At 46.0% G+C, this 16,590-nt stretch overlaps 1 protein-coding gene across 3 annotated transcripts in view; it reads left to right on the top strand.

The window, feature by feature from the left end:
• Nucleotides 1-16,590, top strand: part of KANK1 (KN motif and ankyrin repeat domains 1) — a 218,780-nt gene that overhangs the window by 121,963 nt on the left and 80,227 nt on the right. Inside the window, exons 3-4 of one of the 3 annotated variants that reach the window (XM_062208367.1) lie at nt 6,647-6,735; nt 6,828-6,996. The exons of 1 other annotated variant lie outside the window; for it this stretch is intronic. The gene's annotated coding sequence lies outside the window, so the exon portion shown is untranslated. Of the gene's footprint in view, nt 1-6,621; nt 6,736-6,827; nt 6,997-16,590 lie in introns of all 3 variants that reach the window. One more of the 3 variants, XM_062208366.1, reaches the window with a different exon arrangement.

Below are 16,590 nucleotides of genomic sequence, written 5' to 3'. Positions count from 1 at the left end.
ACTTTGTAAGTCCTTAGCTGTAAAGCAAAGGTTAAGAATAGGAAGTGTTAAAGTCTCTAAGAACATGAGTCCAACAAAAATCTTGGCTGATAGCCTGATGGAGGTCAAATAAACCTTGTCTCAAAGTTTCCCAGAAAGCCTGTTCATTACTGGCAAACCTCAGGCCTCCATGTTTTCATTTTTCTCTTCCCTTTTAATCTACAGGAAGCTTGTGGGCTGGGCCTTCCCACAGACATCCATTGTTAAGTTCCATATTTCCACCTACCTTCTTGGGTAAGGAATGCCTGGAGGAGACCAGGACTACAGATTGTTTATCAGTAAAAATCAGTGCTTTGGGCAGGTTTCTGCCTTTTCCTTGTTTGTTAACTAAAATGACACCTTTAGAAAGGGTTGCTCAAACAAGTGCTCAGAGTGAAATGAGTGAAAACAACTTTCAGGCCAAAGCTGGACCGTGCTTTAAGATGATCAATCAGTGGGTTTGTTTGATAGAGCAGTGAAGGGGCCTCTTGGGACACCAGCATCCCATATCAGAGTGCCAGATCCCAGCTCCCGATCCCAGCCTCCTGCACACACCCTTGGAGGTGGCAGCTGATGACACAGGTCCGTGGGTTCTTGCCACCCATGTAGGAGACCTGAAATGAGCTCTTGGCTTCAGCCTTGCCCAGCCCCAGCTCTTGGGGGCATTCAGGGAGTGAAGCAGCAATCCTCTCTCTCATTTTGAAGCTGCTCTCTGTCCTCTGGATTCCATTGTCAGGTTGTTCCCTGGCATCTGGCTTCAGTCTGTTGTGTAAACATCATGTCAACTCCATCTCTCTGCCTTTCAAATAATAAAATTAATTAACTAATTAAGATTATTAATTCCTGGATGTATTGGCTTTGGAGTTGATGTTCAATACATCTCCGTGGCTTCTTGGATTCTGCATTTACACTTGGGTTTCTCAGTTTCTTTACTTTCCAACTTAATGCTCCTGCTGTTTATAACTGTTTTTTGTCTTTATTTGTTCTTACCATTTGTTCTTTGTTAAGCATCCTTTATCCCCAGCCAAGAAGGGGAGTGCAGCAGAGAATGCAGCCAGCACAAAGCTCTTATTTATCCTCAATCATGTGAGCTACAAACTGGGCCTGAGTTCATCCTGTCCTCTTCTTTCTTTTATGGACAGCAAGTCCAGGCAGAGGCAAGTGATAGATGAGGGCGGAGCCCGGATGGACCCAAGTCTCCATCCTTCCTGTTCTTTGCCTTGAATCAGAAGCCGCACTTAACATGCACGGGGGGTGGGGGACACCCAGGTTTGCCGCGGAGGCCCTCATCTGTCACCCCCGGTTTCTCGTCCCAGACATACTTTCTTTTCCCTAATGCTTCATGCATTGTGCCTTGTTGAGGACCTGCCTTCCCTGTCTGGCCCTGTTCACGGGCTTGTCCAGCAGGTTGTAGAATGTTCCGGGAGACTCACATTGGTCTCCTCTCCCAGAGCCACTCTTGGGTGATGCCCAGGGTCCTTTTGCCAGGAATGAACAATCCTCTCTCTCATTTTGAAGCTGCTCTCTGTCCTCTGGATCCCGTTGTCAGGTTGGTCCCTGGCATCTGGCTTCAGTCTGTTGTGCAAACATCATGTCGTTTGTCTTCTGGTTTTGTTGTAGGTGTGACTTCCAGGGAGTGCAGGGGTGGGTGTGTGAGCACTTGTTTAAGCACAACTACATCCTGTCTTGGTGGCTTTTGTGTTTGTTGTTTTTCCCCTTAGTGTATTCAGCAGCAGTGGGAGCCAGCCCTCAGGAATTTGGGGCCAAACAGGGCTGGGGCCAAGACGTTGGCAGTGTTATTCACTTAATAAGGATTTATTAGGGGTCTGATTTATGCACAGCCTTGTGCTAAGGGAAAGTCAGGGAAATGCTGACTAAAGGAGCATTCAGAGTATTTATGTCAGGAGTACAGTTTCCCTGGCACCGCACTTTAAAAACACGTTTGTTTCTCTCCCTCAGTGGTTTGGGAGAAGGTACGTTCTGTGCATTAGTGATGAGGAAGTGAAGCTGGTTCTGGCTGCCGAAGCCAGGGAACTGACGGGCAGAGCTGTGGCCCGGGCTCCAGCCTGCTTGTCCCTGCCTGCTCCTGGCTGCAGAGTGCTCGGGGGCTGTCTCCTCTGTGCCGTGGTTCCCTGCAGTGGTCTCCTGTTGGATCTCATCTTGCTTTTGGAACTTTGCCTTCTGTCTTGCCTTCTTCCTGACTTAGGTATCTTCCATTCCAAACCCTGAATAACTCCTAAGATGGACCTCACAGTGGACGGGGGTCCTGCATTGTTCTTTCCAGATGCACTTAGTTTCCTGGGTTTGAAATTGGGATGTGGAAGTACATTGCCATGGCCATGGAAGTCCATTTCTTCTAGAAGGTTCACCTTTGCTGTTCTCCTAGGGTGCTGCCATCAAGTACCCACATTGAGATTCCTTGGCTGAGGGCGTTTGGGGCCCCTCATGGTGTGAATTGAGAGTGCCAACTGTAGTGAGTACTCTGAGTACTGGCTTGCTGGCCCCTTTGTCCCTCTGCCCAGTTCCCAGGTAGGAACCTTCTGGGCGGTGGAGTGAGTTCTGTGTGGCCTTCTGTGCCTTGGCTTCATGTGGGTCTGCCCCGCTCACCTCCCCGTCTCAGATGTGTTTGCTTTCCGTGGTGCATGAAATAATCCCCAGTGTGATATGTGGCAGTGCACGTGTGGGTTACTACGCTGCGTTTAGTTCCTGAGAGATGGCCCCCACCACTGACAGGGAGCCGTCTTAGCTCTTCTTGACCTTAGGGGTCTAACTGGGCATTCTGTGCCCCTGGGGCTGAGTCTGGCTTGCTCGCCTGCATATACAAAAGCCAGAGCAGATCACCATCAGCACCGTGACTTGGTTCCTTGCTGGCTGTACACATGCGACAGAAATACCACATTAATAAATACTTCTACATGGAATGGGGAAACAAGCCATAAAAATAGTCATTTGTCCTCTGCTCAGATGAGTTGCTAGGAAAAGCCATGGCATTTTCTGATTCAGTAACCTAACTATTCTCGGGCCCCTCCATGGCCCGTTGTATACAAACAGATTATAAATATCCAAACACGTGTCCTCAGGGAAATTCGTTGGTGTCTGAGGGACATAAAAATAACCAGAGAGCCCTGGTTGTCCCGTCTCCCTGTGAGGGGCCCAGACAGCTTGGGTAGAAGACATCATTGCTGTTGTCTGTAGAGCGAATGTGGAGATACTAACACCTTGCACAGGTGGGGAGTGAGTACAGCCACGTGCAGAGGAGGATTGGCTAGTGGACTTCCCAGCCCGCGATCTGGGGAGAAGAAAGGGGTTCAAACAGCAGACGTGGTAATAACGTACTTCCTGAATGCCTTTCCCGTGTGTGGCTCTGTCCTAGGCACTTTGCATGCAGTAGCGCATCTGTCAGTGCTTGAGAATAACAAAGGGACCACTGATAAGAATAAAAGGCGGTCGAATTCATAGACACACTTAACGAAGGTGAGAGGCTGTAGAAGGCTTGGTCAAGAGTCTGCTGCTGGGGATGGTTTAACAAAAAGGCAAAGTCGGGCTGTGACTGTTGGTGGGAGCGAGTGTCTGGTATAAACAGTTAAAGGAGTGATCAGTATCTTTTGTTCTTTCTGTTCAGTGTTTGGTTTAAGATTTATTTATTTGAAAGGCAGAGCAACAGAGAAAGAGTGAGAATGATGGAGAGATGGAGCTAGGAAGAGAGAGAGACAGAGAGAAACAGACAGACATACATATCTACTGGTTCACTTCCCAGTTGGCTGCAACAGTCAGGGCTGAGGCTAAAGCCAGGAGCCTGGCAGTCCATCCAAGTCTCCCACCTGGGTGGCAGGGGCCCAAGCACTTAGGCCAACGTACACTGCCTTCCCAGGCTCATCAGCAGGAAGCTGGGTCGAGGGCAGAGCAGCTGGGACTTGCACCAGATGCCAGTATGGGATGCAGGCACTGGAAATGGTGGACAAGCCTGCTGCGCCTCTGTGCCAGCCCTCTCTTCAGGGTTACTATGTTTTGCATTACACACATCCACAGGTATTTTCATATTCCTTTGTCATGGAGGATGGGAATTTGCAAGTTGGGAATAGAGAAAATATGTGGTCTGTGTCCAGCAGACAGAATATCTGTGCAAGTGAAATAACCCAACACAAGTGAGATGCTGTATGGACATATTAGCACCCCAGGATTTGTCCAGCTTTCTTTGTAGGCAGTCTTAACTGGGAGAATGCTGGGGTCAACCTGTGTTGCAGTCTGGATTCAAGACTTCTCCTTGCCTCACTGTGGTGAGCATCATCTGCACCCTTGGCTCACCCATCCCGCACTGGGACCCCTCATCTGCACCTCCGGCCTGGGCCTCCCTCCCAACTGCTGCCCTGCACCCTAATGCTGGAACAACCCATCAGGGTCCCCTAACTTCCACGTTCCCCTTCTCTTGTTTCAGTCAGATCAGCAATTCCTGAGAGAGGATCCGGTCCTGTGGCTTCTGCGCACAGCTGAGCTCAGTGGCTCCTATTGCTTGCAACATGCAATCTGAACTCCTTAGCTGGGCATCCAAAGCCCTTAGTCATGCTTCCCTTGTGCATGTGATTTCCCACAGTTCCCTTGCACACACGGCATCCTGCCGTCTCCTAGTCCCTGTTCTCTCTGAAGACAGTGCTCCCTCCCTTTCAGGGCCAGCTTTCTTGTCTTCAAGAAGTGTGAACTCTCAGAGTTCTTCCCCACAGTGCTTCTGCTCCTTGGTGGCTCTGTAGCTCTCACTTGCACCAGTGGGATAAAGATGTAGCCCGCAGTTAAATCACAGTTTGTCATAAGAACTTTCCTTGCGTCACTTGGTTTCATGAGTACGAAGACTGTGTCGTGAACCCTCCCTCCTCAGGTTGAGCATGGTGTCTGGTCTTTAATAGCCCTTGTGAATGAAGGCAAGGGTCCCTCATTTGTGGACAACTGGGCGTTAGACCTTTAGAAGGTCGCCATGAACTGGTGTTGAAGTCAGAATTCACATTTCCCTCTTGCATCAGGTACAGCAGCCAGCTTTCCCAGGGTTTCCTGGTCAGCAATAATACTGAGACTCCATGCTCCTAGATTTGATCCCTGGGATGATACACACAGGGTGTGTAACCATTTGTCTGCATAATTGGGCTTTACCTTGGGGCTCTAAGAGAAGAGGTTAAAGGAATCAATGGTTTGGTAATTGTATTGTTAATCTTAAAAGGAAAGGTGAATGGAAAGTATTTTAAAAACTGGTTAGAGAAGATAATTATTGGGAGCATGAAAAAGATAATTACGTGTTCCTTGTGCTGTCATGGGTGCGTACGAAGGTTAGCGGCGGGATAAAACAGCTCGGCATTTTTTTTGTTTGTTTTACAACTTACACTTTCATATGTAGGTTTGGCAACCTTCAGGACACAGGGCAAGGACTTCCTCTTGGATGGTGTTTTACACTAATTACACAGATGCCCACTGACTGCCTCTGTGTCCGTGGGAGCGGGGTGGGGAGGGATGTTTCCATTCCTGTGAGCTGTGTTCAGGATGTAGCTGATTTTGTTTTGTGTATATATATATATATGTATATATATATATATATATATATATATCTGGTGCCATAGGTGACTTTAGATATATATATAAAATCTCTATTTACTGGTTCACTCCCCAAATGGCTGAAATGGCTCCTGCTGGGTCAGGCTGAAGCCAGGATTTCATCCAGGTGTCCTGTGTAGGTGGCAGGGACCCAAGCACTTGATCCACCTTCCCTCTTTTCCCAAACACATTAGCAGGAATCTGGATTGGAAGTGTGGCAGCCGACACTTAGAGCTCAAATGGGATGCTGGTTTCACAGGCTTCAGCCTAACTTGCTATGCCATGATACCAGCCACACCTATGACTTTTTAAAAATATTATTTGAGGGGCCGGTGCCATGGCTCACTTGGTTAATCCTGTAGTGCCGGCATCTCATATGGGCGCTGGGTTCTTGTCCTGGTTGCTCCTCTTCCAGTCCAGCTCTCTGCTGTGGCCTGGGAAGGCAGTGGAGGATGGCCCAAGTGCTTGGGCCCCTGCACCAGCATGGGAGACCAGGAAGAAGTGCCTGGCTCCTGGCTTTGGATCGTCACAGCGCCGGCTATAGTGGCCATTTGGGGAGTGAAACCAAGGGAAGGAAGACCTTTCTCTCTGTCTCTCTCACTGTCTAACTCTACCTGTCAAATTTTTAAAAAATACTATTTGAGAGGCTTATAGAAACAGAGAGAACTCTTATCTGCTGTTTCACTTCCTAAATGCTCACGGCAGCCAGGAGTCCCATGTGGGTGACGTGAACACAGTTACTTGAACCATCACCTGCTGCTTCCCAGGGTCTGCACTCGCAGGAAGCAGGAGTCAGGAGCCTGAACTGGAAATTGAACCCAGGCACTCCAGTGTGGGATGCAGGCCCCTTAGTGCTAGGCCTGACTCCTACCCTAGAATTTAGTTTCTAATTGTTTATCACAAGGAGAGTGCCTGGGTACCTGATTAAATGTAATGACGGTGGGTGTTTTAGCAAAGCAAATAGGCAGAGGCAGGAGAGCTGTTTTCTTCCATGTCTTATGAGATCCTGTACCACGCTTTGCCCAATAGTGACTTTTTCCAGACTGATTTCTAGTGCCCTAGAAGATGATACAGTGAAGCCTTTGAGTATGTTTTAGATGCCAGAAGAAACTCAAGAAAACCTTGCATCACATGGCCTTTCACGTAAGTTGACCTTTTTTATAATGTAAGTTATGATCCAGTGGCTCAGGGACACCGTCAGAGGTGAGACAGGTGCTTGCTGTCATTCCTCTCAGCTGTCCACTGTGTGCTGGGGTGTGCTGATGCTGACAGTGTGGTGGCAGAATGGCTGCAAGAGTGAGCGGCCTCACCCCTAGACGAGGCCTCATGTGACTGAAGGGACTTTCTCCAGAAGCACTTTGGAGACCATCTCCCTAGGTTTCATTGACCTGAAGCCATCGAACCGTGAGTACCCTGCCCTTTCCTAAACCCATCATTGGCATGGAGAGTGCGGCTGCTGTGGTGTCTGGCCTGGATGGAACAGGCAGAATCAGCCGCCAGGCCTCTAGGACTTCCCCTCTTCCCTTTCTGTGTGTCCCTCCTTCTCCCCCTTCCCAAGCCCTTTGAACCTCTGCACTGTGACCTTACAGAGCCTCGTGCCTGCTGCTACCAAGCTCTCTCTGCGCTTCAGATCCCACGGGCATTACAAAATGCTTTGTTTTCATTTCTGTTGTTTCTGGAAAGGAAGGTTCTATTAAAATTGTTTGAGTTTGAATATAGAATATATTTTTTAAAATTAGTGCTTATTTTGAAAAAATTTTTTGTGTTCTCTTTATTTTTTTAATTTTTATTTAATAAATATAAATTTCCAAAGTACAGTTTATGTATTACAATGCCCCCCCATAATTTCCCGCTCACCCGCAACCCTCCCATCTCCCGCTCCCTCTCCCATTCCATTCATATCAAGATTCATTTTCAGTTCTCTTTATAGACAGAAGATCAATTTAGTATATATTAAGTAAAGATTTCATCGGTTTGCACCCACACCAAACATAAAGTGTAAAATACTGTTTGAGTGCTAGTTATAGCATTAATTCACATTGAACAGCACATTAAGAACAGAGATCCTACATGAGGAGTAAGTGCACAGTGACTCCTGTTGTTGACTTAACAAATTAACACTCTTGTTTATGGCGTCAGTAATCACCCTAGGCTCTTGTCATGAGTTGCCAAGGCTATGGAAGCCTTTTGAGTTCGCTGACTTCAATCTTATTTGGACAAGGTCATAGTCAAAGTGGAAGTTCTCTCCTCCCTTCAGAGAAAGGTACCTCCTCCTTTGATGGCCCATTGTTTCCACTGGGATCTCAGTCGCAGAGATCTTTCATTTAGTGTGGTTTTTTTTTGTTTTTTTGTTTGTTTGTTTTTTGCCAGAGTGTCTTGGCTTTCCATGCCTAAAATGCTCTCATGGGCTCTTCAGCCACATCCGAATGCCTTAAGGGCTGATTCTGAGGCCAGAGTGCTGTTTAGGACATCTGCCATTCTTTGAGTCTGCTGTGTATCCCGCTTCCCATGTTGGATCCTTCTCTCCCTTTTTGATTCTATCAGTTAGTATTAGCAGACACTAGTCTTGTTTATGTGTTTAATTCAGATGTATAATAGTACCTTCCAAAGTAGGGTCATATTCAGAGATAATTGTTCTGATCAGATGGCTTAGAGAAATTTCTAGAATATTTACATTCAAAGATTCCTTATTAATGAATGTCTTTGACTTAAATCTAACCAAAAACTGCAATGTTATTCTTTGTACACTTTCATTATATAGTGTTAACAAGCTTAGTTGCAAACAAATAAAATACTTAAGCTATTTGTTTAAAAAAAAAAAAAAAGTCCTGCCCCAGGTTGTTTTTGCTCTGTGGAAGTTGCCGTGTCCTGTCTGTGTTCTGTTCCTCTGGTACCTGTGTGAAGGTTCCCTCTCTGTGGTTGGATTCTGAATCCTTTCGGTCTTGTCTCTGCTTCTTTCTGTTCCCCAGTGTGTTTTTCAGAGAGCCACAAACTTGATGTTATTTGTGCAACCCTTTTCTTGAAAATATTAAGGCCAATGTAACCCACAGATGTTCTTACATCTCCCTCACAAATTCCTTTGAGACTAAAATTGGCCATTAGTCTAACAGTGATCCCTTTCCATTATTAGAATGTAAGAATTTGAAGTGGGTGGAAACAGTACCAGTGGCATTCACAGTTTATTAGTATTCTGTCATCTGTTCATTCTCATTCTTTTGTATCTCTTTGTGAAAAAAAAAAATCACCAACTAGATTTCTGCATGGTGTGTATAGGCTTGACATTATCCTGGTCTCCTTGTTATTCTGATACTCTGGGACAAATGGTATGCATAAGAGTTGTCAAGGTAGCTTTTTTAAATTGACATTTTAAGATGCAATGATTTTGAACAGTCCTGTTGAGGGTTTTTTTTTTTTAAATACTATTTGTTGAACTCTTTACTTAGTATACAGTTAATCTTATTTGTATGAAGTTAATTGAAAATAGATGTTAGTAAAAAATAAGAATGGGAATAAGAGAGGGAGGAGGAGGAAGGGTGGCAGGGCCGGTATCGTGGGAAGAATCACTATGTTCCTAAAGTTGTATTTATAAAATGCATGAAGTTTGTGTACCTTACATAAAGGGTTTCTGGGAAAGAAAAAAAAAAAAAAACACTGATTCATACTCTGTTCAAAGATTTGGTGTCGCCGGGTCTGAGGTGGAGCCCAGTCTCTATTCATAAAAGTTGCTCAGGCCAGTTGGCCAGGTTGTGAACTCTGCCTTTAGATCTCTATCTATAAAACCTCTCTTACTGAGAATTAGTAGGATATATTTATTTATTTATTTGAAAGTCAAATAGAGGGAGGGAGGAAGGGAGAGAGAGAGAGAGAGCGTGCGCGCAAGTTATTCTGTCTGCTGGTTTACTCCCCAAATGGCCACAATGGCCAGGGCTGGGCCAAGCCAAAGCCAAGAGCCAGGAGCTTCATCCAGATCTCCCACATGGGTGCAAAGGTCCCAGGGCTTGGGCCAGCCTCCACTGTTTTCCCAGGCACATTGGCAGGAAGCTGGATTGGAAGCAGCCAGGACTCAAACCAGTAACCATCTGGGATTCTGGCATCATAGGTGGCAGCTTAACTGGCTATGCCATAGCGCTGACCCCATGGATAATTTCAAACCTCTCAGTGTTCTTGTCCAGGCTGTTGGCATGGGTTACTGTTCGTCATCATTAGCACATCTAATCCTGCCAGGTTGCACTGATTCTTGTGTGGTCAAAGGCTAAACATCTACCTTCCCTCTTTCTTGTCCCTGGTTTGTGAACATCTCGTTTCTCTCTGCACAGCACGCAGGGCAGTTTCAGGGATGTAATGGAGGCTCTCCGAGTTCTCATCAGCAGAGGAGATAGAGCGCAGGTCCTGAGCATCGCTCCTCAGCCTCATACTTGCTGGGCATTGTGGTCCCCGTTAGACACTTTGTTTGAGACTGGAAGGCAGCTCTCTGCAGAGCCCCTTCCCACGTCACTTCACGGGGACTTCCCTCGTCCTCTCTGTACGTCTTTACCTCTTGGGAATATTTTAGCCAGTGCTTTGTCTTACCTAGTACATGCCTTTACCCTCGCTCCCCGCTTTTTGACAATTTCTGCATTCCACTCTTGCAACATCTACTTAAGTTTTACTGTATCAGGAAAATTTCAGGGGAGAAATATCAGAAGTGCACTCACTGCTGTCTCATGTTTGCTATTCCTAGGTCTTCTGCTTCCTTCAGAGACTACTGGGTATTCTTATCATCTATATCCAGTAATGGCGTGAACACATTTGTGGAGTGGTGATGACTTTCTCTGGCCTTGTGCTGTGTATTTCACTCCTCCTTGTATGTAGAAACAGGAGGGTTGGGGAGGTGGCACTTAGATAGCCCATTTTGTATGGTTCAATATTCATTTGATTGTGACTGATGATGACTTGCCTGTCTTCATAAGTGGTGTTTCGTGAAGCAGAGGCGCTTACATTTTCACACATCAGGTTCACTTGGGAATTACTCCAACCGAGATTTAGACTGTGCCTTCAGGGATTTCTGATTCATCAGGTGTGGGGTGAGGCCTGAGAATTGGTGTGTCTACTAGGTTCCCTGGTGATGATAATGCTGCTGTGTCTAGGGACCACACTTTGAGAAACGCTGACCTGTGGGACCGAGAAACAACCCCTGGGGGACAGAGGGGAGTGTGTTTGGCAAATTAGCTAAGACAGTACTGTGGAAGTTACTCAGAGCTGAAGGCCTAGATTCCGGTCCAGACTCCCCTTTCAATTCCAGCTTCCTGCTAGTGTGTGCACCCTGGGAGGCAGCAGGTGATGGCCCAAGTACTTGAGTCTTTGCCACCCATGTGGGTGACCTGGATTGAGTACCCGGCTCCTGAGATCCATCTGGCCACAGCAGGTGTGGGCCTTTCAAACAAGTAATAATTTTAAAAAAGGAATAAAAATTAAGCAAAAAGAAACTACCCAGGAATGACTACATTTTTTCCCAGGGAAATATGTCATGTTAAATATTAAATTGAGAATTTAAGTGCTTTTCAGAGACTTTTTTCCTAGCAGTGGTTACTCAGAGTAATTTACGTGAGACTCCCCACTATATCAGATTTATAAAGAAACTTCAATTGTATTATATGCAAAATTTCCTTAAGCACTAAGTATTTTCCAAAACATAAAGTCTCGAAAGTAGTTCTTGAGGATGATTGGATCAGTGGCCATATCATTAGAGACCCAGTTCTTACTGTCACTGCACGCTACCCTGTGAAGTGTGTACTACCTACCATGAGCTGGTGTGTTCAGACTGGCCTTGCATGGTGGCAGAATGGCCATGGAGATGCCATATCCAAGTGCTCCCTGTTTGGAATCCCAGCTTAGGTACTGTTAGCAACTATTGGGGAAAGTGAAATGGAAGATCCCTACATTCTTATTAGGGGTAATAGTTAACACAGAAGCAATACTGAGGGCTCATTGATTCAGCTGTGTGCTCTCCGTGATTAGAGGTGGGCTAAGACATTACTCAACGAGAAGTGACTGTTGTGCTGCTTTTTTGCCTACTCTGTAATTATTTGAGGCTTCTCATCAACTTTTTAAACATCTTCATACGTTCAGAGAACCTCATAGAATCTTCCAATTTCAAGGATTCTTTTGACAGACCTATAACTTGAAGAAATATCTGGGGACTTCAAAACTTCCGTAGAGAGTGGAATTGAAAGATAAGTTTATTGGGGCTGGTGCTAAAGCTCAGTGGGTTAAAGCTCTGGCCTGAAATGCTGGCATCCCATATGGATGCCGGTTCTAGTCTCAGCTGCTCCTCTTCCGATCCAGCTCTCTGCTATGGCTTGACAAAATAGTAGTAGATGGCCCAAATCCTTGGGCCCCTGCACCCATGTCGGAGACCCGGAAGAAGCTCCTGGTTTCAGATTGGCACAGCTCCGGCTGTTGCAGCCATCTGGGGAGTGAACCAGTGGATTGAAGACCTCTCTTCCTCTCCCTCTGTAACTCTGTCTTTCAAATAGAGCTCTCTCTTTGGCTCTACCTCTCTCTCTAACTCTGTCTTTCAAATAAATAAATAAATCTTTTTAAAAAAGAAGTTTATTTTGATGCAGAAAATTTTGAAATTCATACGTAGCTTTTTCACAGTATACTTTTTTTTTTAAGATTTATTTATTTGAAAGAGTTAGGCAAAGAGAGAGGAGAGGCAGAGAGGGAGAGAGTGAAGTCTTCCATCCACTGGTTCACTTCCCAGATGGCCACAATGGCTGGAGCTATGCCAATCTGAAGCCAGGAGCCAGGAGCTTCTTCCAGGTCTCCCATGTGGATGCAGGGGCCCAACGACTTGGACTATCTTCTACTGCTTTCCCAAACTATAGCAGAGAGCTGTATTGGAAGTGGAGCAGCTGGGACTCAAACAGGCACCCATATGGGATGCCAGCACTGAAAAGTGGTGGCTTAACCCGCTATGCCACAGCACCGGCCCCATCACAATATACTTTCTCATGAACTTTTTGAAGACTCCTCATCTGTATGAGTTTCAGTTTGTTTTGCTCTCAAATAAACTTACCTTTAGTTCCATTTCTCCATGAACTTTCACAGTACTCATGTCTCAGTCTCCTATCACTGTCTGGGTTTCTGTGTGCTGTCCATCACAACATCATGAAGCCACAGGTGAACTGAGCACCTAGGCACAACAGCACTCATCGAACGGAATAGGCAGTGAGTTGACTCGCTTGAGTTGCCCTGTTCCTGCTGTGTTACTGCACCTGGCACCAAGAAACCGTACAAGTTGGAGTCTGCTTAAACTGTGCCAGCCGCTGCTGCTTTCTCCTCTCTCCGTCTTCTCTCGGGCGTTGGTCTGTTGGTCACCATCTTGCCCTTCAGCAGGGTGACTGTAACTTTGCCCCTCTGCTGTGCCGGGGGTGAGTCAGTGTTTGATCAGTATAGGCATGTAGACAGAGGCTCAGGTGAGTCTCAGTTTCTTGGCCATTAGAGCTCAGATTATAAGGTTGGCACCAGCTCTGTAATGTGTCCCTGTGCATCCTGTCAAGTAGAGGCAGAATAACTGGCAAAGAACATACTGGTTCATCACTCATATTCGGGGCAAACCGTGAGTTGTCAAATTCTTTTAGAATAGGGTAACTTTCTTGTCTTTCGGAAACTTGTTGTATTTGAAGTATAGTAATTGCAGCTTTTCCAATAGGAAGTGATAGAACAAGAAAGCTCTTGGTTCCTTATCAGTCTCTACTGTAGGTTTCTCTCTCAGTGTAATGAAATTTCCTCCTCTGACCCCTCCACGGAGTGAGTCCTCTGTCACACACTATGACTATGTCCTTGCCAGGAACAGGCAGAGAGAGGGACACCACAATGTCCTTAACCAAAGGCTGAGCAAATAAATTTTACTACATTTGTTTTTATGTATTTTAACATATTTACATAAACAAAATTAATAAATTAGAAGCCTCATAAAATGTGTAGCACCTAAACTTCATTTCCGTAGAAGTTCTGCATTCCTACAAGAACCTCATAGAAACACTCTTCAGAAAGCTGATGCTGGACCCGTCTCACAAGGCTTCTATAGGTCTCTCCCACGGTCATTTTCACCTTGGCTGGAATTACATTCCACCCTATTTCCCTTAAATAGACACCTTCCCTTTAATTTTCTCTTTCTTATAGCTAGCAGTAATCAGTGTGTCAGGAGCCCACTTTCTTTCCACAGGGAGATTGGATCTTGAGCGGTTACCAAGCAGGCTCATACCTTTCCCCTTGCTATGCGTGTCTTGGGCTCTAAGGCAGGCCTCTGTCTTCCTCTGCTTGGGCTGCTGTGCACAGTGCTTGTACTGGGTAATTTATAAACAGTGTAAATGGATCACTCGTTCTGGAGGCTGGGGCACCCAAGATCCAGGTACCAGAATTTTGGGTGTATGGTGAGAGCTGGATCCTTGCTAATGGCACTTTCTCTGTCCTCACATGGTGGAGGGCAGAAGAAGCCGTTCATACAGGCACTACGCCCAGTCGTGACAGCTCTACTCGCATGCCCTAGTCACTCTCCAAATGCCCTGCTCTTAGCACCATCGTGTCTGCTGTTAGTTTGGGGAGGGGGCCGTCTCCTAGATTTCACTGTTGATTGCTGCGGGCAATCAGTCTGTCAGTTTGGAAACTCCTCTTTTGGGGGCAAGGTGTGCACATCAGTGTGTTGTAGTGTCTGCCTGTGTTGCAGTGAAATTTTAGAACGGAGTGCTAATTTTTTATATCAGTTTTAAAATGGATGTTGTCAAGGACCGTGTTGATATAAAATCAATTTTGCATTTACCAGAAGTAAAACTTGAAGCTTGACAAATGTGTGCCAGGAAAGTGCCATTTTGTTGAGAAACTCAGCCATAAGAAACTAGGTTCCCTGTGGAAGTGATAATTAATGCAATTAGGTGTGTATAGTGTATTTAAAGGAAGTCTGAGCATGTATGTGTATATTGTATTTATCAGATAAACAAATGGAAGTCATTTCTAATTGCCATTTCCTGAGTGAGAATCTATCTCCCTGTTGTTGTGGGTTAACTACTGGAGCTCAGTCTCTGTAACCTTCCTTGTTTTCAGCTGTCCTGTGTATCCCTTAGGAGAGGTGGGTTTCCTTTGTAAAATCACCCATAAAGTCATTTCCATCATCAGCATCACATAAATGGAACAGCTGATAGAGATCAGGGTGTTGTACTAAGCATTGAGATTCCAAAGAGGTTTTTTTTTTTCCCCAAAAAAATTTATTTTATCTATTTGAAAGACAGAGTTACAGAGGGAGAGAAAGGTCTTCAATCCACTGGTTCACTCTCCGAATGGCTACAATGGCTGGAGCTGGGCTAATCCAAAGCCAGGAGCTTCTTCTGGGTCTCCCACATGGGTGCAGGGGCCCAAGGACTTGGGCCATCTTCTACTGCTTCCCAGGCCACAGCAGAGAGCTGAATCAGAAGTGGAACAACCAAGACTTGAACCAGCACCCATATGGGATGCCAGAGCTGCAGACTAGGGCTTTAACCTGCTGCGCCACAGCCCTGGCCCCAAGGTTTTGTTTTTTGTTTTTTATTTTAAGATTTATTATTATTATTTTTTTTTATTTGAAGGTAGAGTTACAGAAAGAGAAAAAGACACACACACAGAGATGGAGACAGAGAGGTTCCATCCACTGGTTCACTCCCCATATTGCCATACTGGCCAGTGCTGGGCCAAACCAAAGCCAGGAGCCAAGGGTTTCTTCCAAGTCTCCCCCATGGGTTTGGGGGCCCAAATGCTTGGGTCATCTTCTGCTGCTTTCCCAGGCACAATAGCAGGGAGCTGTACTAGAAATGGAGCAGCTGAGTTTCGAACCAGCAACCAAATGATGCTGGTGTTGCAGGCAGCAGCTTTACCCCCAACACCACAACACCGGCCCCTAAGGAGCCTGAAGTGTTTTAAGACTTGTGAGCCCACCTCTGGAGAACTTGTGTCATATGCTTAACCTGTGTGTTGGTTGATGGGAGGATTCCATGAGAGGCCCCATGATGCTTTGTCTACCTGCGTCCTTATCTCTTGCCATTTCTTTCAGGACCATTTCATTGTATCTTTTTTTTTTTTTTTTTCAGATTTATTTTTATTTATTTGAAAGAGTTACAGAGAGGTAGAGACAGAGAGAGAGGTCTTCCATCCACTGGTTCACTCCCCAGATGGCTGCAACATCTGGAGCTGAGCTGATCTGAAGCCAGGAGCTTGGAGCTTCTTCTAGGTCTCCCATGTGGGTGCAGGGGCCCAAGGACTTGGGCCATCTTCCACTGCTTTTCCCGGCCATAGCTGAGAGCTGGATCTGAAGAGGAGCATCTGGGACTAGAACCTGTGCCCATACGGGATGCCGGTGCCTCAGGCCAGGGCGTTAACCCGCTACGCCACAGCACTGGCCCCTTGTATCTTAACCTTCCCCTGCTCACTCATGCTGGTATTAATGAGCAAGGAATTGCAAACATTTTGGTTTTGTTAATAACAGCTTTACTGATGTATGACTTGCAGAACATAGTTTTCTCATTAAAAGAATCCTATTTCATGGTTTTGAGTAAGTTGGTTTCACGGGGCAGCCACCACCACAAGCAGCATTAGGACATTTTCATACAACCGCGACAAAACCCATACCCACTGTCTGTTTCCTCCCAGCCTCCCTACTCCCAGTCTCCGACAGCTGCTAATCTACTTTCTGTCTCTGTGGCTATCCCTGGTTTTTATTGAGGTTATGATCTGGAAAACCGAACTGTTAGCTTGGATTTCTTGGTGGTTCAAACTGGCTGCCTTGGGACGCAGCGCTTGCTGGGTTTCTACCTCTTTTCCTCCTTGTGTGTCCTGACCGCTGTACAGTCACGGCTGGAAAGGCCCTGAGGCAAGTGGGTCCCAGACACCCTCCCTGTTAAGTCACCCCATTTGTGTTTTACAGAGGTAGTGGAGGGGGATAGCCTTCTCTTTGACGCCACCTGCAAGGGTCGTGTCTTTATCCCT

Source organism: Lepus europaeus, chromosome 12 (genome assembly GCF_033115175.1).
Source record: "Lepus europaeus isolate LE1 chromosome 12, mLepTim1.pri, whole genome shotgun sequence".
Taxonomy (NCBI): Eukaryota; Metazoa; Chordata; class Mammalia; order Lagomorpha; family Leporidae; genus Lepus; species Lepus europaeus.
This window is presented reverse-complemented; position numbering and strand designations above follow the sequence as displayed.